Source organism: Leopardus geoffroyi, chromosome A3 (assembly GCF_018350155.1).
Source record: "Leopardus geoffroyi isolate Oge1 chromosome A3, O.geoffroyi_Oge1_pat1.0, whole genome shotgun sequence".
NCBI classification, from domain to species: domain Eukaryota; kingdom Metazoa; phylum Chordata; class Mammalia; order Carnivora; family Felidae; genus Leopardus; species Leopardus geoffroyi.
Window position 1 is genome coordinate 57,272,762 of NC_059336.1, and position 23,112 is coordinate 57,295,873.

Here is a 23,112-nt window from a genome sequence, read left to right on the forward strand (position 1 = left end):
CCCAAGCAGGCTCCAGGCTGTCTGCAGAGAGCCCAACCCAGTGCTCGAACTCACAAACAATGAAATCGTAATCTGAGCCAAAATTAAGAGTCAGATGTTTAACTGACTGAGTCACCCATGTGCCCCAAGAAAGAGCTACTTTATATGCCCAAAAACAAACTAATTCTTTCAGCCCAAAACCAATCCTATCCCAAGTGGAGTTTTAGGATCCTCCTAGGCTGTTGTGGCACTCAGCACCATTAACCAAATAATGTCCAGCCCTCTGCCTTCAGGAACACAGTAAGATTTCACTTCTCCACCCACTCAGAAGTAAGCTGTGGCCAGGTGACTGACTTTGGTCAATGAAATGTAAGCAGAAAGGTTACTTTCAGGAGGAAGCCTTAAGAACTTGGTATGATCACCACCGTCCCAGCCCTCTGCTTCAGTGGTCCCGGATGTCAATGTAGTAAAAGCACCTGATTCCTCCCCTGACCACAATGAGCACAGTCCCCTTGCTGGTGCACAGTGGGCAATGTAATATAAGTGAGATAGAGTCTTTGGGTGGGCTAAGACACAACAATGCGAGGGTTATTTGTTACCGCAGCACACCCTAGCCCATCCTGATGGATTCAGCTCAGAAGTGCCACATACCCTCCTGAGGGTTGAGAGGCTGAGAGCCAACACCTAAGAAGCCTTCTGACTTTTGATTATTTCAGTAACAGCTTTATTCCTCCATTGTTCAGGGTGGGAGATGAGCAGCTGGCACATAGAATCTGTGGCCCTCAAAGTACTGATTCAGAAAGTTCATTTTATGTCTTGCATTCACTAGCTATGCGCTCCGGAACCCCCACCCCCCAACCCCCATCCTTCTACCCATGAAATATCAATATTGTGGCAATGCACATTTGAGTGTTTCTTTCTACATCACATGGCAACCAAATAATTATAATAGAGTTAATCTTGCATGCTGCCTCCTCCCCTTCTAATATTTTATTGCTGAGAAATGGGAAAATGCAAGCAGAAGAAAAATGTAGGCAGCTGAGACTTTGTGTGAAGCTGAGCAGGTTGGATTTAAAATCCATGGGTTTTAGGAACATAATTCCTGAACATAAACGTTAGACTTCATTTCCACTGTTTATATATAGCTCAATAAAATAAAATTGTGTCTTAGAGTTCACATTTAGCTCTCTTATAACAGAAATATACAAAATATCAATCTACTGCCTGCCCCTTTCTTGCTTCTGGCCAAGAATTTCCCTGGATGTTGCTTGTGATGAGCCTACTGGCCTCTCTCAGACTCCAGAGAAGCAGCAGGTGGATGAGCACTGACTTGAGAAAAGTAAATGTGCAAACGGGCCTTTTCTTGTGATCCTGGCTGGGACCCCAAAGGAGAGGACAGTATGTAGACAATTGCCTTCTTTATTCTCAAGAGCGGCCAATCCATCCGGATTAGTTTTCATTCTTGCTGTAACAGATTACCACAAATTTAGCAGTTTGAAACAACACAAACTAATATCTCATAGCTTTTTCATTCATAAGTCCAGGCAAGCTGGATGGGTTCTTTGCTCAGGGTCTCACAGGGTGAAATGAAGATGTCAGCAGAACTGGGTTTTTATCTGGAGGCTCTGGGAGAGAATCTGCTTTTAGGTCATTGAGGAGATATGCAGAAGTCAGTCTTCTCACCCATCAAACAGAGGTCCCCATTTCTTTGCTGGCTGCCAGCCAGAGGTTGTTCTTACCTCTAGAGGCCACCTTTATCCCCCTGGCTTCTGGCTCCCTTTGTCTTCAAGACCAGCAGCAATAGGTTGAATTCTTCTTACACTTTGAATCTCTGTTGACCTCATCTTCCACTGATCTCTCTTGCCTCTTGCCAGAAAAAGGATCTCTCTCCTCTTAAGGGTGCATGTGACTAGAATGAACACACTGGAATAATCTAAGATTATGTCCCTCTCTTGAGAGACATAACCTTAATTATATCTGCAAAGTCCTGTTAGCCATGTACCCTACATATTCACAGCTTCCAGGAATTAGGTCATGGACATCTTTGCTGGACCATTCTGCCAATACCACACCATCTGTCTTAGTTCAGGCAGCTATAACAAAGTAGCATAAACTGAGTGGCTTATAAACAATATAAATTTATTTGTCACAGTGTTGGAGGCTGAAATCAATGTGTAGGCATGGTTGGGTTCTGGTGAGGGCCATCTTCCAGGTTGCAAATGGCTGACTTCACCTTGTATTCTCACTTGGGGGAAAGAAAGCTAGCTAGCTTTCTGACCTCTTCTTATGAGGTACTCATCTCATCCATGAGGCCTATATGCTCATGAACTAATTACCTCCAGAAGACCACACTTCCAAATACCCTCACATTGGGGATTAGATATCAATATGTGAATTTGAGGGAGACACATTTAGTCCTTAACACTATCTTTGTCTCACTAAGCTAAAGGTTGACCAGACCCCAATTCTGTGGCCTTTTTACCAATCACCATCTACAAGACTATAGATGGAAAAACTAGAAGCTTATCAGAGAAGGTGGGGTATGGATAGAGAAAGACAGAGAGAGGTTTACTCAAAGAGATACAGGCTAGAATGTGTCTTTAGAGAAGAGAAGCACTTTTCCGTGTTCGGGGATGGTATAGAGGAATGTTTACACACACCGTAAGTCAAGAGAAGGGGCTTTGTGGTCTGGGTACTGATGAGAATCTCTGGGAAAGATTAACCTGTGTTTCTAGTGCTTGAGGAAGCCAGAGACCATACTTCTGGAAACATCTGAAGGCCAAAGACTGCCAATAACCACAGAGCCATGAAGACTTTGGTAAGGCATGCTTGCACTCTTCACGTTGGGCAGATCACGAGCCTTGACTGGCTCATGGAGTACACATATTGAACACTGCTTTTGGTGTGTCTGTGAGGGTGTTTCTGGAAGAGATTAGAATTTGAATCAGTAGACTGAGAGAAGTGCATTGTTCTCCCCAGTGTGGATGGGCATTACCCAATCCATTGAGGAAAACTGAACAGAGCAAGTATGAAGCCTCCCTGATTTGTTATCCTGGACAGGGAAGGGAAATCCATCATAAGTTGTTTGAAGTAATGGTAAGAAATCATGTTGTTTCTAGCTTCCTTACCGAATCCAATCCATTTGATAAACCAGTTAAATTTTTTTATTTCCTTTATGACACATGGAAATATGAAAATGCATATAAATACATTCAATCTTGTATTTGAACTTTAATTGGCATATACTATGTTTATTTTATGGGACAGACCTCTGGAAAATGAGGTTCCAGAACCCTTGAGTAATTCTGAGAAAGAAATTCTGGCATACTTCCCCACTACCTACCTTGTATGTTTTTATAGCAGTCTTTGCTCTACTCCAAGATAGAACTGTTGAAAAACATTGGTTGGAAGACATCTAGTGTTCAGAACTGTTAGGATGTGTTTGAGACAGGAGCTCTAACTTACACTTTCATGAGTTACCACCATTGAGTTTATTTCTATTTATCTTTTTGAGGATACTGAGGAAGGCAGCAATATTTTGGAACTGTGAATTCTCTAAGTAGTACCTAATCTTTCTCATCCTCAATGAGATTTTTAATCAATAAACAATTTAATCAATAAAATAGAGACATTAATGCTGAGTTTACAGGAATGCTGCTGGTATTAAATGAAATAAATAACATCCATAAAGGATTGAGCACAGTACATGGTGGGTGCTCAAAAATGACAGTTATTAACATACACAATTCTCTGCTTGGAAATAGATGTAGATATTTTTAGTGCTATAGTTGCAATGCAGGCAAATTGAAAGCTAATTCATTCCACAGACTTTTATTGAGCATCTAAATGCCGGGAGTACAAGGTTGAGGAGATACGGACTCTACCTCAGGACACTGAGATACCTAATGTATTCTGAAGAAATAAGCATACAGCACATTTATTTCACTAGGGGAGACACATGTAAACTGGCAATCCAATGCAGTGTAACAGTTATCAAGCACAAATGTACAAACTCCTCAGACCTACAGATAAGTGAATGACTAATATGTATGTGGCACTGGAAAGGAAGAAGGGAGGTTTAAAAAAAATATCCCAGAGGGAAAGTTCTACAGAGTCTTGAAGGATACTGATCAAGTGGTCACGTGGGAGCCAAACAAACATCTATGTTGTGACAGAAACTGTCACGATCCAAAAGGCGTGTGGGAAATTGAGGGGGTGGACAGGATCAAACTTCTTTAAGTTTGCACCCTTGACCAAGCCAGGGAAAATCCTTCCAAATGGATTTTCCAACTAGATTATGTTTGGATATCAAATCTGTACTTTAAATAGACCAACCACATTGAGCTCCCCCAAAATGTTACTTAGACATGCTAAAATGACTCCTGTTGATCCTCCATATTTCCTCAGTAAGTAATCCCCTATATTGTTTAAAAGTACCCCACGAGGAATTAGCTCTTTGTGCAAAGTGGTTTTCCTTTCTGTAATTTCAGCTGCTAAATGGGAAAGGTTTTTACTTGAGGTGCTCCACCAGCAAAGGAGTCATTGACCTTCTACCTTCCCTGGAATTGAATGGCTTGTCCCTTGTCCCAAGGGCCACTTGTTAATCTAGAGAGAGTAGAAGAGAATTCTTTGTCCCCTTAGCTTATTTTGTGATGTTTTCATTCGGCCAGAAACTATTCAAAATTCGGATGTCATTACAGTCTTCCCACAATGCACTGGAGTCTTTCTGAAAACAGGAATAGGTTGCAGAAGAAAAGGAATATATCCTGCTTTCAATAGAATATGTTTTGTCTACAATATTTTGAAGAACCTCTTTGCATTATTTTCAAATTTTACCAGGATAAAGATGCTATGCTACTTCCATTTAGGTATATGTGATCCCCTTTAAATATTGTAACTCCCTTTTGGGGGATAATTATCCCTAAGGTAAGAATCCACTGTTCAGACAGTGGGACTCTTATTGCTTTAATCCTATCTAACCCACCAGGTCCTAAGGACACATTCAAGAACACTGAGCTACTAAAAACACCCAACCACAAACCTAAAAAGATTATTTAGATCTCTGAATGGAGGATGGTTCTTTAAAGGAATTTTGTTTACTCATAAATCTAGAATGCATTTCTGTAATCGCACCTGTATAAAATAATATTTTTCAAGTTTATGAAATTTAAGTTATAATTGATTATATAATATCTATTCAATTAGAGTTTTAAGAATTACAAAGACTTAAGACATCTCTGTTGGTCTCTTTTGTTCCCGTTTCTAAAAACACTTTCCTACTTATCCTTCTGGCTGAGGTCAGAAAACCTATGACTTTAGAAACATTGCTATGTGTCCACCAAGAAGAATAGAACTCACAGAGTTTGGTCACGAGAAATCGATAGATAGCTGTATAGATCATCTTTTGTCTCTGTCCAATTTGAATTGATGCCTTACTTGCAAATTTCCAGTCGGTTGGCCAAAGGTCACAGGCAACTAGTTTTACTTACTTAATTCTATAATTTAGAATGTTCTTTCTGTCCATTTCCTTTCAGTTCTTTTTTCAATTTGAAATGGAAATGAACCATACTTTATTCCTTTATGTATCCAAGAGTCTTCATTAGTATCTATATGAGACATCCCATTAAACAAATCCTGACTGCCACTAAGTAGCACAAAGGTGTGATCTTGCTCAATTTGCTTAACTCATTTGCTTCTCTTATCAGTAATATGGGACTAGGAGCAGTTCCCCTGTGAAATGGCGATGACAAGTAAAAAAGGAATCCTATGTAAAGCACTTAGCCTGGTGCCTGGAACATTGTAAATAAATGTTAGCTTTTATTATTATTATTATTATTATTATTATTATTATTATTATGGCAGTTTTATTGCTGTCGCTATTGGTATTTACTCCCAATAATTATCCCTAATGTGCTTCAAAGAGAAAGCCAGTTGTGGAAAGTGTGGTGACACACTTTACCCTTAAGCAGGGTAAATTCATTCTTAGGCAACAGAATAGGGCTCAGGAGTGTCTGATGTGTACATTCTAGATGTTCTCCTTTTCATTTTTCCATTTACAGATGAAAACACTAAGCCTGAGGGAGGTGAGGAATCTTGCCTAAGTCAACAAAATATTGAATGAGGGAGCAAGAATTTGAAGCTCTGCCTCCAAAATCCCAGCCATTTTTCCATTATAAGCAATTTCCAGTCAAACTTCTACTAAAAAAAAAAAAAATACAAGAAAGTATAGTTCAATCTAGTTTGAGATTTTTAAAGTCTGATTTGTGATGTAGCCAATATTTTCATGGCTATAAACTGAAAGGACGGACAAAGCAAAGGAATAACGTGAAACAGCAGGATTTTTTTTATTGTATATGTCCTATGATGTCATATAAAATTAGGGAATAATATTATAGGAAAATGGAATCTTGCCATGAAAATAACACTGAGTACAATACTGATGTTTATCACTGTGCTAAAAGATAAAAAATAAGAAATATTTCTTCAGAATTCTGAAACCAACTATTTTTAAAATCATTTAAAAATTACCACTAACATTCAGTCTGCTTATAGTATTTCAGTAGAAAATGGAACTCTGTGTTCTTGAAGGCTCTTTTAATACTATTTGTTGCATGAATGGCTAATGTGAACTATTCTCTTCTAGCCTCTTTATCAACGTGGAATGTACCCAAAAAGTAAAATAAAAACAAACAAATTGATTTACATACAGGCAATGGCACCAAAAGCAAAAAGTAAAAAGAATTTTGAAAAGTCAAAAGAGCAGGAATAAAGATAATAATAATGAATTTCAAACTAGCAAAAGCAAAACCCAAACAGGAACTTCTAGGAGGGAATCATCGACAAGAGAATGAAGCAGCCTACCTACACATCTCCACTCTGACCATGTGGGCTTTGCCACAAATTTTCAAGACTGCCCATTCATCTGTTGCTCCAAACCATTCTTTGCCCGTTCTCTTAGCTAAAAATCCTCTAGGTGCCAGGAATACCTACATACATTCAGTGGCTTATAGTCCCATCACTTTGCACTAAATTCCAAAATGGTGGAATACTTTCAAGCCATCTCTTCCTCGTCTAAAAGACAGAAAGAATGGCAGTCTTCGAGGGACTGATAGTAGAAGGAAGAAATAATCCTTTGTGACTTAACTACTTTATTGTAAGAACTCCCTGATAATCTGCACCTGTTTGTTCCTAAAATATAAATAGAGATCTGTGGCTATGGAGGGTTTGGGCTGTAGCTGCTGCTGGTTTTGAAAGTTTCAAGGGATCAAAGTCTGCGGGTTGAGGGAAAGGAACTTTTAGCGGTTCAACTGCATAATTTGAGGTAGCCAAGAGCTACAGGCATTTTTCATTATGTGCCAAGGCACTGAGCCCAAGGACACGTCTGGAGACAGCTCTACACCCTTGGTTTTAGGGTTTTATTGCAGAGATCTCCTAGACTTGACTAAGTTTACCCTCTTAATGTTTTTACTTGCCCTTCTTGATGTCCTGAATTGTGCCCCCACAAAAATCACTCCTGGAGGTCCTTACCTCACAACCCAGAATGTGACTTCATGTGAAAATAATGTCTTAAAATATGTAATTAAATTAAAATGATGTCATGGGGTGGGTCTTAATTTAAGATGACAGGTCTCCTTGTAAAAAGAGAAGATTAAGACACAGACACACACAGAGGGACAACCATGGGGAGACAGGGAGGAAGATGGTCATCTACAAGCCAAGGAAAGAAACCTCAGAAGAAACCAACCCACTGACCCCTTGATCCAGACTTCTAGTCTCCAGGTCTATGAGAAAATATATTTCTATTGTTTAAGCTACCCAGTCTGTGGTACTTTGTTATGGCAGTCCTCACAAACTAATGCACTTTTTTTTTTAGAAATTCCAATAAAAAAAAATATTTTCTCAACAAAACTGCTAAAGCTAACTTTATTGAATGCTTACTATGTGATAAAAGCATCACACCTGTATCTCTGAACCTATGTTGCCATCTGTAAAACATGGATTTTAATCATACCTGCCTCTCTGTGGTAAGGATTAAATTCAATAATCTATTTTAGCTACTGGGCTATAATTATCATTTTTAAATCTTCACAGCAGTTCTGCAACTAATTTTTATCCCCATTTTATGGATATAATACCAAGATGCAAATCCTACTGGCAAACTAAAACTCATCTTCTCCCAAGTATGGTAAAACCTTGAATTGCAAATAACCTGCTCTGCGAGTGTTCTGCAAGACGAGCAAACATTTCTAATAACTTCTAATTTGATAAACAAGTGATGTTTTTGCAATATGAGTAGTAAGTGACATTGAACGTCACATGATCACAACTGAGCAAATGGTTCTTGAAATTCGCTTTGATATGCAAGTGCTTTGGGTTACAAGCATGTTTCTGGAGCAAATTATACTCACAAGCCAAGGTTTTAGTGTATTTTTTTAAGTTTATTTATTTAAGTAATCTCTACACCGAACATGGGGCTCAAACTTACAACCCTGAGATCAAGAGTCACATGCTTCTTCAACTGAGCCAGCCAGGCACCCCTCTCCTAAGTATTTAAATAATTAAGCAACACTTCTATTAAAGAGGAGGGCACCGAAGCCTACGGGGAGCCTGGGGACTGGGACATAAAGACGTTCATGACCTGCTCAGGGTTGCACACAGCTCAGCACATGGCTGGATGCGTAAATAGATGGAAGTTCTGTCTCCAGAGGTCTGGTGCCTAATAGTCACAACTCACTGTTCCTTCCTTGTGTGTGCGTGGAATCGTCACCTATGGTGGGCGTCAGCTATCAAGGAACCATTGGATATAGCTCGTGGTTATGTACTGTGCGTCCATTTTTACATGAGTTTAAAACCTGAGCCTGGATTTCAACTCACCTTAATTTAAGCCATTTCTATTTTTTTTTTTAAAGTTTATTTCTTTATTTTGAGAGAGAGAGAGCATGAGGGGGAGGGGCAGAGAGAGGGAGAGACAGAATCCTAAGCAGTCTCTGCTGCTAGCACAGAGCCCAATGCGGGGTTCGAACCCACGAATTATGAGATCATGACCTGAGCCGAAATCAAGAGTCAGACACTTAACCGACTGAGCCACCCAGGCGCCCCAAGCCATTCCTATTTTTGTTAGTAATGCTACTTGTTCTCTAATTTTCTCCATATTTACATATTTGCCTATCAAATGAATGAGTTTGTATTTCTCAGTTTAGCATCACGTATCTTAAAATTTGTTATCGCTATAGCTAGCTGTTCTACCCTCACGTAACGTGTGAGTTTGCACATACTGGAAGTGGAGAATGAGACAACACCTTTGCTCTAAGAAAGTGTCATATTTCTATCTGTCATGGGACTGGAGGATATAAGCAGAGGAAATGCACCGTTTCCTGTATAACATTCAGTCCCTGCCCCATTTAGAAGCTAAGCCCAACCACAGAATGGACCCAAAGAATATTCAAGCAAAGTGCAGGCCCCAAGGTTCTGAGTCACTCTGCCGGGCACAGGAGCACTGTCGCCTGTTTGGACCTCGGATACCAGTCTGACCCCATAAGCTGCACCCCAGTTCCTGTACTTCCAGTCTACCTCCTCCTGCTATTTGCCTTTTGGGGGTGTATCTGGAAATACGGATTTCCTCACCTGCTTCTCTATTGCTTTACATTTTCCAGAACCGGCTATTTTAAACTTATTTTCAGGGCACGTGGGTGGCTCAGTCAGTTAAGCATCCGACTTCTGCTCAGGTCATCATCTCACAGTCTGTGAGTTCGAGCCCCGCGTCTCTACTGTCAGCACAGAGCCCACTTCAGATCCTCTCTCTCCTTCTCTCTCTCCCCCTCTCCCTATCTCTCTCTTTCTCTCTCTCAAAAATAAATAAACATTAAAAAATAATAATAAATTTTCAATTCTTATTTTCAAGTAAGAAGCAGAAGTAAAGAATATGCCTCCAATCCATTTATTGCCCAGCCTGAATACTGAGTTCTAGACTCCCTGAGGCAAAGCAACCAAAGGGTACTATTGATATTTTGGGAACTGGCATGAAGGTTCAGTTAGTTCACTAGTCCCCCAAATGGTAACACCATGGTAAAGAAGGTCAGATATGAGGAGCCTAGGTCCTCCAGAATGTTCCACTGACATTAGTGTCAACCTCTAACCTCAGAGTTGGTTCATGTAAGATACCAGCAATAAAAATGACAAAGCCAGTTTTTAATCTGTTGGGATCCTGTTTGAAAGATAAAATGAACTGAGAATCACAATGATAGGTGAAAACTTTATCTTAGTACATCAGGTTAAAAATTATTCTGGGGCTCCTGGGTGGCTCAGTCGATTAAGTGTCCAACTGCAGTTCAGGTCATGATCTCACAGCTCATGAGTTCAAGCCCCACGTAGGGCCTGGTGCTGATACCTCGGAGCCTGGAGCCTGCCTCGGATTCTGTGTCTTCCTTTCTCTCTGCCCCTCTCCCACCTGTGCTCTGTCCCTGTCTCTGTCTGTCTGTCTCTCTCTCAAAAATAAATAAACATTAAAAAATTAAAAAAAATAATTTTCCATATTTCCCCCTTAAAATTAAAACCAAAGTGAACTTGGGTCATAAATCTTTTAACTAATGAACTATTTTGCTAGCATAAAGATCAGCCAGAAAGTGACAGATGACTTTTTTTTTAAAGTTTTTGAGGAGATCTCATCTCCATGAAAAACAAAACAAAACAAAACAAAACAAAACCCTTGCTCTGAAGAGAAACGTTTTAATAGTACTCGTGATAAAATCATACCTGGTTTGTTCTGAACTCTGCCCAACCCTGGCTGCTGTGTATTTAGTATTTTAACAGGTTTTCTCCACGATTTTTTCACCACAATAAAATATTAATTTTTTTCCCTCAAACGTTATTCCAATCAGCTTGGTTAATGTGACGAGGTGTGTACGGTCGGGTAACGAGCGCTGTGTTATTAGGCACCGAATGCTCCACACGATGCTGCACAGTCTTTCAGAAGCAAAGGGCACATTGAAATAAAATCACACTAAAAGTGTTCTTCTATGTTTATATCTCACAATGGCAATCACCGCCACAGTGCAGGGCATTTCCTAGCAAGTACTGACTAGCTGAGGTTAATTGCCCAGAGTAGAGTTGAAGGCCACGGATTCTTCCCAGCTACTCATTAATCCCCAGGAAATCTCCTGAACCCTGGTGGTTATTGTTCAATCCTTTATAGATGATTTTTTTGAGTATTTTGAGTACTTGTTCTCTCCCGGAACACCTACAGCCGGCCAGATCGTGTTTGTATAAAGAAATATTCTTTTTCTTAAAAGTGGATTGAATTTCAGCTTTCCCATAAAGACCCCTTAAAGGCCAGTAGCTCAGAAAAAAAGCCACTTTAATTGCATTTTGCCTTTTCTCTTTTTCTGAGGGGGCAAGAGAATGGAGAAGCTGAGGAAAAGTAGGGGAGGGAAGGAGACTATGAGGAGGCAGTGGATCTCAGCCGCCCATGTCTTTCTTGCTCCCAGGAATTATCCTGTCATGGGCACGAGAGCGGTGGGGCCGCTGGTGGGTAAGAGAAAGACCCAGCTGGAATGTGCGCCCTTTGCAAGGGGTGGTCGGCGCCATGAAGCAGACAGGGCACCCTCAGTCAGATGCCCGGGAACTCTCTTCACACAGAACTGGGGCAAGGCTCCAGGTCCCGGCCACCTAGGGACAGGTTCACCTTAGCAAACAGATGGCAGTTCTCATGATCTATGTCTGCAGAACTGAGTGATTTGGATCAACACAGTCCCGTGCATGTAGTTTTAATATTGTAAGACTTGAAGAGTAGAGGCTACGTTGTCCATGGAGAGCACTAAGTAAAATAGGAGTTTTTGTCCTCTTGGCCAGAAAAGATTTCATATTTCACTTCAGCATTCACTATCTTTCAAATCAGGTTCTGACATTAAGAAGCTGTGTAAATAATAGAGATTATTCTAAAACCACAAATTAATTATAGCTGTCCAATGTTAGCTAAACATATTAGGAAGTGTGTGTGTGTGTGTGTGTGTGTGTGTGTACGTGCGTGTGTGTGACACAGAGAGAAAGAAAGAGAAAGAGAAAGGAAAAGGAAGAGAGAAAGAAAGAATCTTCTTCTGAGTCAAAGTGACCTTTTATTTTTCCAATTTTTTTCAAAGTGACCTTTTATGTTCTACATATTAATATGCTTTTTTCCAAAGTCATTTCTCTACCACTTATTTGTACCCCATAAGAAAATGGAATTGTCAAAATACAGGATTTTCTGAATACAATATTGTTAAAAATAAATATATCACTACTCTGATTTGAAACTATTAGATGCTCTTCCTGGTTATTTAAAATCAAAGACAGGATACATAGAAAAGACACACATTTTTATTTACAAATTGAAAAAACAACAACAATTTAAAGGCCGTGTCGAAACACCAATAAACCTTCTAAAGTCACATCATAGGAAAATCTCCACAGATTCTTCATTTGAAAGAGAGTAGAAAAAAAAATTCTCATAATCAAATATATATCAATTGCCCTATATCCATATATAGAAGACCCCTTACAATCTTGGGCTTCCCAATATGGATTAATGGAACATTATTTTAAGTCGGTCATGCAACTCAATAAGCAGTGAACAAGCACCTGATAGAGTCTGGCCCCTGTTTTTGTGAGGAGGTGACATGGTTTATGCAAAGGGAATGATGGGAGTTGCCTATTAAAGGGGAGAGACCCTAGGGAAATTTCTATCAAATGTTTCCTAACTTGGCAGTGTCTGCACAAGCTAAATTACAGTATTGGGCAAAGCAAGCCCCATTATTTCTATATCTTGGACATTCGTATAAAAAAAGAAGCAGCTTAGCAATTTGGTTAAATAAAAGTAGTGTTGGGTTGAATCTTCATAGTAACTTGGTATCCGCATACCTTAAATCATAAAATGCTTCAAACAATGTCCACAGCCTAAAAGGTCAGTTGAAGGAGCTGTTCATGTACCATCGCCCTTTAAGACTTCTAATTCAGAAGCAAGCAAATAGTTTAACTCAATTGCACTTTCTTTCCCCCAAAAAGACTCTTAATCCCCAAGCGTGAGGAGAAATAGTGTCCAGGGTTACTGTAGCCTTGGACATGGCCACCGCCTCCCAGAAGGCTACCGAGCTGTGAGTGCACAGAGCTTGTTGAAACCTGTAGAGTGTTGCTGGAGACAGCTGGACCAGGACGCTCACAAGAACTGTTTGGATAGTAGGTACGTGGTTAATTATTACATTTTTCTTCACCCTTTCAGAATTCATAAACTCTGTCTCAAGGTCAGGCATGGTTTTTCTGTGCTTTTAACAGGTCACTTATTCCTTTTTTTTTTTTTTTTTTTTTTTTCCTCCAGAGGGAGAGAGAGAAATAGCTACGTAGCCCTAGGGAAAAACCAACAGCCTGGTTTGAAGATTCGGTAAATGGCCACACTGTTTGTTTTTCTTAAAATTTTCATTTTTTTTACCCTGTTTATTTTAAAGCTGCATGTTTGGAATTATTATTATTATATGGCAGGTAGTTTACTAAGAATCTTATGTATGTTATTTTATTTAGTGTTTCCAATAACCTATGAAGAAGATATTTCATTACCATTCTCATTTCACATACTAGAAGTCAGAAAATTTCAAAACCTTTGCAGGGGTCATGTCACTATTAAGACACAGAGCTGGGATCTGAGTTCAGGTTGTCTTAACTCCAAATGTCTTTATCTAAATTATTGTGTAATTTTTCACCTGAATTGTGTTTCTGAGGTGGATTGACTCAGATAAAATGAGATTTGCATTTCGGTCCCTACTATCATGTTCAGTCGAAGGATGATTTTAAAACCATTCTTATCACCCCACACCTGTCAGAATGGCATTTATCAAAAAATCAAAAAATAGCAGGGGTCGGCAAGGATGCAGAGAAAAGGGAACCTTTGTGCACTGTCCGTGGGAAGGTAACTTGTGGTAGCTACTATGGAAAATGGTATGGAGAGTCCTCAAAAAATTAAAAACAGAAATATTATTCAACCCAGCAATTCCACTTCTAGGTATTTATCTGAAGAATATGAAAACACTAAATCTAAAAGACATATGCACCCCTATGTTTATTGCAGCATTATTTAAATAGCCAAAATACGGAAGCAACCTAAGTGTCCATCAATAGATGAATGGATAAAGATGTGTGTGTGTGTGTGTGTGTGTGTGTCTCTCTCTCTCTATATATATATATATGTATATACATATACACACACACATATATACATTGTACATGTATACATATATGTATAATGTATATATATGTGTGTGTGTGTGTGTGCGTATATATGTATATATATATACATATGTGTATATATGTATATATATATACATATGTGTATATATGTATATATATATGTATATATGTGTATATATATATATATATATATTATTCAGCCATAAAAAAGAATGAGATCTTGCCATGTGCAACAACATAGAAAGACTTAGAGAGATTATGCTAAGTGAAATAACCCAGATAGAGAAAGACAAATACCATATGATTTCTCTTCTATGTAGAATCTTAAAAAAAAAAATGAACAAACAAAACAGAAAGAGATTCATAAATATAAAGAACAAACTGGTGGTTAGTGGTTGCCAGAGGGGAAGGTGGTGGGCAGGATAGATGAAATAGGTGAAGGGGATTAAGAGGTACAATCTTCCAGTTATAAAATTAATAACATCCAGGGATGTACAGCACAGAAAATATAGTCAATAATACTATACCAACTCTGTATAGCTAACTAGACTTATTATGGTGACCATTTCCTAATGTACATAAATATCGAATTACTATGCTGTACACCTGAAACTCAAAACAAGCAAATATTTTTAAATAAATAAATAAGTCAATAACAACACTATATTAGATATTTATTGCCTTGTCATTTTCTTTACTTCTGCCAAGAGTCTCATGAAATAAGCTGTATTTCAAAAGACAAAACCAGGAACCTCAAATGACTATTTCTATCCCAATTCTATTTCACCTTGAGGGAATCCTGCATGATTAAGGAAGAGGATGGTTACCCCCATTTTCACCCAGACAAAGCTCTTCTAAACCACTAGAACTTTGTAGTGACAAGTTGATATCGTGCTGACTTTCTGCTTACACTCATGTCATACTCCCATTTTGTACTAGAAAATTCACATGATCAATGTAGAAAAGCCGTAGAATCAATAAATCCAGCTGTTTAGGTCCTGTACATGTCTGACTGTTTATATCTTTGTAAACGAAGCTTTTATCTCTTCTCTTCCCCAGGACTCCTCCAAAAAATTGTGCCAATATCCTCGCCTCCCTGCTCCCATCATACAAACATACAAACGTACACACGACTCTCATTCTTACAGGAAGAGATAATGAGTCGGGTATTTGAATAAGCAGCTAATTGAATGCACTTAGCCTACATTGCTATCAGCTTTCTATTCAGCTTAATGTATATTCCTTTACATATGTAATCAGGATATATACCTCGGGCTGGCAACACCTCAGCCCTAAATAACCAAAGCAGCTCCTGGTTAATAAAGAAACAATAGGCAGAGTACATCTACATCCTTATGAATTTATGTATAGCTAGAAGTGCTTGGATATTCTTTTTGTGGATTTCTGATTCAGTCATCATTCCCTCCACAAAAAAAAAAAAAAATGAAATATGCATGAATAGTTTCTTATACCAGATTATGCCATTTACTTAAAATCCACTCACACTAATAAAACTATTATGTAATTTTTTAAAAAATCTTCGTAAGAAAACGTAACAAAGCAGCATGAATAAAAGAATTTAAAAGTTCTTTTACAAGAGTACCTTTGAAAAGTTCAAATATCACTATTAGAATGGCTGTTTCAGCCATCTGAGTGTTTTTACAAGGAAAAAAGTAAATCCCTATTGGTCTTATAGATACATTTCACATTGATTACCAGATCACTATCAATCTGGAAATAGTTGTTATTTTACCAGCTTTCAATAAATATGAAAAGATCCTCGAGGAATAAATGCATAATAAAAATCAAATTGGAGTCGACTTATTTCCCAAATGCAAACTTCTTAACCTGTGACCCGTTTATATCACCACAATCTGAAGGGGAAAATTAGGTCATGAATGAATGTGGCGAAGAAATGGAGGTTGGAGAAAAAGGATATGACATTTCGCAACTAAGCCCGAGGTATTATGAAAATACATAATGCTGTGTGAGGTCTTTCCTAATAAAACAGTGACCAGTACAATTGAAATATATACACCAGTGTCCGTGGTTAGAGACCAGACAAAATAGTCATGGGGAAATTACCTTCTTAGATAAACACCATATGGCAGATTTATATTTATGTATTTTCATTGGAGTTGATAATGACCTAAGGTTTATGTACATTGCAAACAGAGTACATGTAAAATCCTTTTAACATGGCATGCCACGTGCCAATGAAATAAAACAGTGACATGAATGTAAAAATAAGGAAAAGATATTGATTTTGAATACAGTTTAAAAACTCATACTTTCTTTTATTTTATACCAGTGTAGTGCTAATATTACAACTAAAATATTGCAATTATCAATGTAGAAATGCTATACTGTAACAAAATCATCCCTTGCAGTTTTAAAGTGATCCAATAACTCTCTTAGCAACACAGCATTCAAAAACTGCCAAGATTTATTGCTTTGGGACAAATATAATAGACTATAAATCAAGCTACCATAACAACTATAAAAACTTCTCTTGCGATTCTCCACCTCTAGGCTCACCTCTGCCCAAGAAAGATCTGGAAAGCTTTCTATTCAACAGACTGTGTTTTGAAACATTTATCACACTTTGTGATAAGGTGGTTTCACCATCGCAGTAAAGTGCCTGGAGACTCGATTTGTCTTAACGTGTAGTTATGAGAACAAAGGAAACTTCGATTCACTAGGTTGGGATGAAATGTATCCATATCATAGCAATATCAGGATCTTTTAATTGTCTCTCCATAAGCAAAGATTAAAATGCCTTAGTTACGTGAGATTAAATGCTCATTCTGTAATTGCAGTGGACAGTATGCTTCCAGAGTAGGTGAATTAAATTAAAAGAAAGACAACTCTGGAAAATGTACCAGTGGTAGAATTAGAGAATGTTTCATCAGATCCCCGTGTCTCCAAAGTAATGAATCTGCCAAAAGATAATAATATTTTAGTGAAAGGTGTGATTGGATAAGTCACATTATTTATTAACTGTTACCCTAAAATATCACTTTTGTCTTATTATTAAGAACGGTTAGAGGGCAGCAGGGATGCCTGACACAAGGCATTAAGAATGGATTGTGTCTATCACGGACTGGGAGCTCTGAGCTCTGAGCTCTGAGCTCAGTGGTGGCCCTCGCTAACACCTGATGGCCAGACACTCACAGCAGAATGGTCCCAGTCAGGCAGCTGAGATCGACCAGTCTTTCCCCTGGTCCTTTCCATCAGCCCTAAACAAGAGCTGATCTTTACTTTCTAAACCTGCTTTTCGGAAAATTCCGAACAGATCTGCATATTTGAGAAGGCTCCTGGTGACCGGGAAGATTAAGATGATAAAAAGCCATCTCTGGAGGTTACTGGCATTCGCTTGGGGAGCAAACTTTTCATAGTCAGCTTAAACAACTTGGATTCCCAGAGCGTGTGTGGTGAACACTATCATGGCGAAGACAGACGCCAGCATAAAGCAAAAGAATAGGCAGCAGGCTGCTCCCAGCAAAGCCGAGAGGTTGAGGAAACAACAGGCTGTTGGGAGCTCAGATTTCTGAGGGCCTGGAATTAATGCCCCCCAAACGAGGATAACAATGTAAAATATGAACCACGCTGGCAAGTTAACAGGCATTTCAATGTTCATCTGGAAAAGGGAGGAGAGGACGCAGCAGGAGGAGGAGAAGGAAGAAGAAAGAAAAGAACAGCATAGCACAGAATAGAAAAGAAAACTGATCGTCCCGGGGTTCCCTCTCACGAAATGCTGGGTAAAGAGTCCTCCAGGGCGACTTCCTTCTCCAAGTCTTGGGCAAGGATAATGTCAGTAGGATAGAGATAGGTCCTTACGTACTGAGAAAATGATCTGGAGTCTCCGTGTATTTCTGTTTGCAGAAATACGAATCATGGAATCTCAGAAGGGAAAGGCATACCAAGGGTCCCCAGGCTTAGCTGTGGGGGCTTACAAACAAGGAACCCCTTCTCCAGGTGGCCTGTTGAGAAGCAAAGCCAGAGTTAACCTTCATCTTCTCCACGGCATGTGCACAGGGGGCACAGACTGCCTGCACTAGCCAACCCCTGCCGTCCCTGCACAACTCCCAGAAATCAGGTCTGCCCATATCTTCCCAGAATTGTCCCTCCAGGTTTTTGTCACTTTTCATCCAAAGACCTTGCAATGCAGCTCCACCCCTCTTGGGTCAATATTTATTAATAATATCTCATCATTTGGTTTCATTTTCATTCTTACAGATCGCAATGTGCAATGGCTATGGTCACTAAATCCTAGCATATAGAAAATGCCAAATTTCATTACATAGAACTTTATTTTAGTCAGCCTATATTTATAGGATGTTACCTCAATGTCCACCATAGTGAAAAATTCAGCAAATTAACTAGTTACGTCATGGAAGAGAATCCAAAATAGAGTCACCCTTCTTCCCTAACACCCACACAATGACTTGGCTTTTTGTTGAGTTGTCTGATTCGGCTGTTTTAGAACACATCCTGAGTCAATATCAGGGATTCCTAATATTTTCTGCATCAAAGACCTCATTTGTTACATTATCCATGTAATGAAACATATCCAACATGATACATTACCCATATATCACATCTTTTCTTTTTTTAGGTTATTTATTTATTTTGAGAGAGAGAGAGAGAGAGAGAGAGAGAGAGAGAAATTGAGAAGGGGAGGAGCAGAGATAGAAAAAGAATTCCAGGCAGGCTCCATCTGTCAGTGCAGAGCCCAATGTGGAGCTCAAACTCACAAATTGTGAGATAATGACTTGAGCCGAAACCAAGAGCCAGATGCTCAACTGACTGGCCACCCAGGCACCCCCACATCTTTTCTAAGAGCTTGTCTACCAAACCGTGTTTACTAAGAAAGAATTTTATCCCAACTTTGTTTTTCAAAAGAGCAGCAGTTTTAAGTGCTCCAAAAAGTTAATAGTGATAGGGACAAAAACAGATACAATCAGCTACATAATGAGGAGGACCTACTACAAAATGAAAATGCGAAGCCCTGCTTCAAAATCAGGAAAGAAGGCTCTCTTTTCTTCCACAGTATGTCTATTGAGCTGTGATGGTATTTTTTGACTGTTAGGCGATATTGTGATGCCTCTGGTATGACGATACTCACCAGGTGAGTGTGGGCAACTCTGTGTGGGTCAGGTGCAGGTAGCCTACGTCTAGTGGGAAGGCAGGTGGCAAATTGCGGGAATATACCTCATAGTCCCACCAGACGTCACTTACAAAATACAAACTCACAAATAAAATTTTAAGAAATTCAAGGCAGTGATCACACAGCATTAAACCCCTTCTCAGCTCTGTAGCTGGCCTTGATTATTAACTTTACTCATTTATTGACATGCTTGTCGTTGCAGTTAGTCTGATGGCCTACTTTTGGATAAATGTATAATATTAAATAGACTTTGGAAATATTCAAAGTAGGTAGTAGGAAATTCAACTTTACATTTCCTTGCTGTTCTAGAGTGATACTGTTTGCCATGGTAGCCACTAGCCAAATGACGCTTTTGTGAGTATTTGAAGTGTGGCTAATCTGAACTGAGATGTTTTGTAAATATAGAAAGCACACAGATTTAAAAAAAGAGAATGCAAAATAACTCATAAATCATTTTTTAAATATTAATTAAATGACTGAAATGATTTTGAGATATGGCTTAAATAAAATGTATTATTAAACGTAATTCATTCTGTTTCTTTCTTCTTTCTTTAAGTGGTTACAGGAAAAGGCAAAGCTATAGATATGGCTCACATTACATTTATTCATTTAATTCAGAGTAGGCATACATCCTGGCATTATTGTCCCTAATTCACATCCCCAAGAATAGTACACTAGTCCTCTTCTATGTCACTCTCCAATCTTCCTTTGATTGTCTAAGATTTTGCTCTTTGTTCCTGAAGGACTCAGTAAACATGTTTTGACAACAATGTAAAGGGGGTACCTTGGTGGCTCCTATGGTTAAGCATCTGATTCTTGATTTCAGCTCAGGTCACAATCTCACAGTTTGTGAGTTTGAGGCCCACTGTCAGCACAGAGCCTGCTTGGGATTCTTTTTCTCCTCTCTCTCTGCCGGGCCCTCATTCTTGCCCTTATGAGTTCTGTCTTTCTCTCTACCTCCCTCTCTCTCAAAACAAATAAACATTAAAACTTTTTTTTTTAAGAAAATAATAGAAAGAAAATTAGGCAGAAATCAGGAACTCTGGATATGGTTCTTACAACTGCACTGAGATGAGCTTGGCTCCTCTTTTGTTAGGGGAAGAAGAAGAGGAAGGAGAAGAAGAAGAAGCAGGAGGAGGAGAAGGAGGAGGAGGAGGAGAAGAAGGAGGAGGAGGAGGAGGAGGAGGAGGAAGAGAAGGAGAAGGAGGAGAAGAAGAAAAGGAAGGAAGGAAGGAAAGAAAGAAAGAAAGAAAGAAAGAAAGAAAGAAAGAAAGAAAGAAAAGGAAAGAAAGAAAAGGAAAGAAAGAAAGAAAGAAAGAAAGAAAGAAAGAAAGAAAGAAAAGAAAGGAAAAAAGAAAAAGAAAGAAAGAAAGAAAAGGAAAGAAGGAAAGAAGGAAAGAAGGAAAGAAAGAAAGAAAGAAAGAAAGAAAGAAAAGGAAAGAAAGAAAGAAAGAAAGAAAGAAAGAAAGAAAGAAAGAAAGAAAGAAAGAAAGAAAGAAAGAAAGAAAGAAAAGAAAGGAAAAAAGAAAAAGAAAGAAAGAAAGAAAAGGAAAGAAAGAAAGAAAGAAAGAAAGAAAGAAAGAAAGAAAGAAAGAAAAAGAAAGAAAGGAAGAAAAGAAAAATGGAGTTAAACCAGGTCATCACTGGGTCCCTCCCAGGCCTAACTTCCCAAGTGTCTTTACCACATGTGGCAAAGGGCCCCTGTGAAATTGGGAAAGTTATGTAAAATATTACCAGAAAACTCTTCCCTATACATCACTCCCCAAGAAACATCAGAGTTTTGAAAACTACGAATTAGAATATGAATTAATACTACTCCTCCGATTAGCTACTAATTAGAAAGGGGGAAGTGACTTTTTGCAAGGGAGAGATGGAGGCATCCGGGCAAGAGATGGCACCTGGTAAGCATTGACAATCCTGAGGCAGCCAGACATCACAAGCATCCTGCATCCTGCATCCAGATGTGGTGTAGTGCTTCCCCAAAGCACATGAATGGTGGTCTCTAATAATGAGGAAAGAGGTGGATGGATCTTGAATGCGGGATGCCCTGCAGGACATTTTAAAGCCTTCCATGTATGGAAGAACACAGGGTGGAAGGTACAGGTATATTCTAGATGCAGACAAATTTTTAAAACTCCAACAGTCAAATGCTAATAGGTAAGTCTGAAATGGACTCTGAATCCCAAAACCAATGCAAATAAAAGTTATAAGGATATTTGAGGACAACTGAGAAATTTGAGGATGGACTGGGTGTTAGATCATGTTTTATGTTACTATTTTCTTGCGTGTGGTCATGGTGAAGTGGTTGTGTAGGGAAATTCTGATACATTGGGGTGACCTGTCATTTTTGCTAGCCACTCTTGGATGGTTTGGCAAAAGAGAAAAAAGAGAATTATGGAAAGAACTAGGGAGACAAGATGGTAAGAGTTGGGAAATCTAGCTGAGGGACATAAATGTGTTCGTTACATTACCTTTTCGGTTCTTCTGTGGTTTTAAATATTTTCAAAATAACTACACACCAATAAATGAACACTTCAGGGCACCTGGGGGGCTCAGTCGGTTAAGCATCTACTTCAGCTCAGGTCATGATCTCCCTGTCCGTGAGTTTGAGCTCCGCGTTAGGCTCTGTGCTGTCATAACAGCTCAGAGCCTGGAGTCTGCTTCAAATTTTGTGTTTCCCTCTCTCTCTGTCCCTCCCCCCACTCACGCTCTTCTCTCTCTCTCTCTCAAAAAGTAAATAAAACATTAAAGTATTTTTTTAATAAAAAAACTTCCTTCTTTTCCAAAAAGGCTGTGTTTTACCTCCTTTTTTCTTCCATACTGTCTCCTTTTGTGCTGTCTTTTCTTGTAGTAATCATCACATCTGCTTTGCTTTTCACATTTTCTCACTTATATGAGGTCAGAAACCAAAACTGATCCACCTTCCTAAACAGACAGGAAACTCTGCACACAGTAGTTGCCATTAACTATCTGCACTGACATGTATAAGATGCTTATAGCATTATTAACTCTTCCTCAACAAAACTTTTTAAGGTTTCTCAAAAATACTTCAAAGCCCCCCAACACCCATAAGAAAGGAGGCTTCTGCTGGTATAGAAACAAACAACAAATGATTACCAGCTGGAAAAAAGAAAATATACAGAATACATTAAGCCCATGGCTCCAAGAAGCTCTATCAGCATCCTAGTTTATCAGATTGGGAAGTCTTAATGTTAATTCTCCACTTGTTGGGGCATCTGAGCTGGTCCTCACAAATGCCTACAAACCAACTACCTATAAGACTTTTCTCACACTGGAGACTCTATCATGAACCCTGATGAGGGTCTCTCCCCATCTCCCTACAGCTAGAAAACGGGAGGCCCCAACATCTCACACACACTGAGTTCTCTGAAAACAGACCCCAAGATGGGGTTAGACTTGCAAGAGAAGTGCTGGGAAGAAAGCACATGAGACAGAAATGCAAAGGAAGCAGGAGGAGGCTGGGATCACTGGCAGGACCACAGTGTAGGTACGGCCGTGCAGGAAAGGGAAGTCGGAAGACAGGAAGGGAGGGCTTAGACTGCAGTGAGGTTCTAAGAAGGTTCAGCTAGGCCAGTGGGCATCCTTGAACCAAAGTCAGTCATCAGAGAAGACCTGCATCTGGTAAGGAGTATTTTTGCCATGCGTGGTCACTGGCAGAAATCATGGCTAGCACAATTTGGGCACTGGGTGCCCGCCCCTGGTGCTCAGCTTGAGCTGGGCTGCCTCAGGGAACC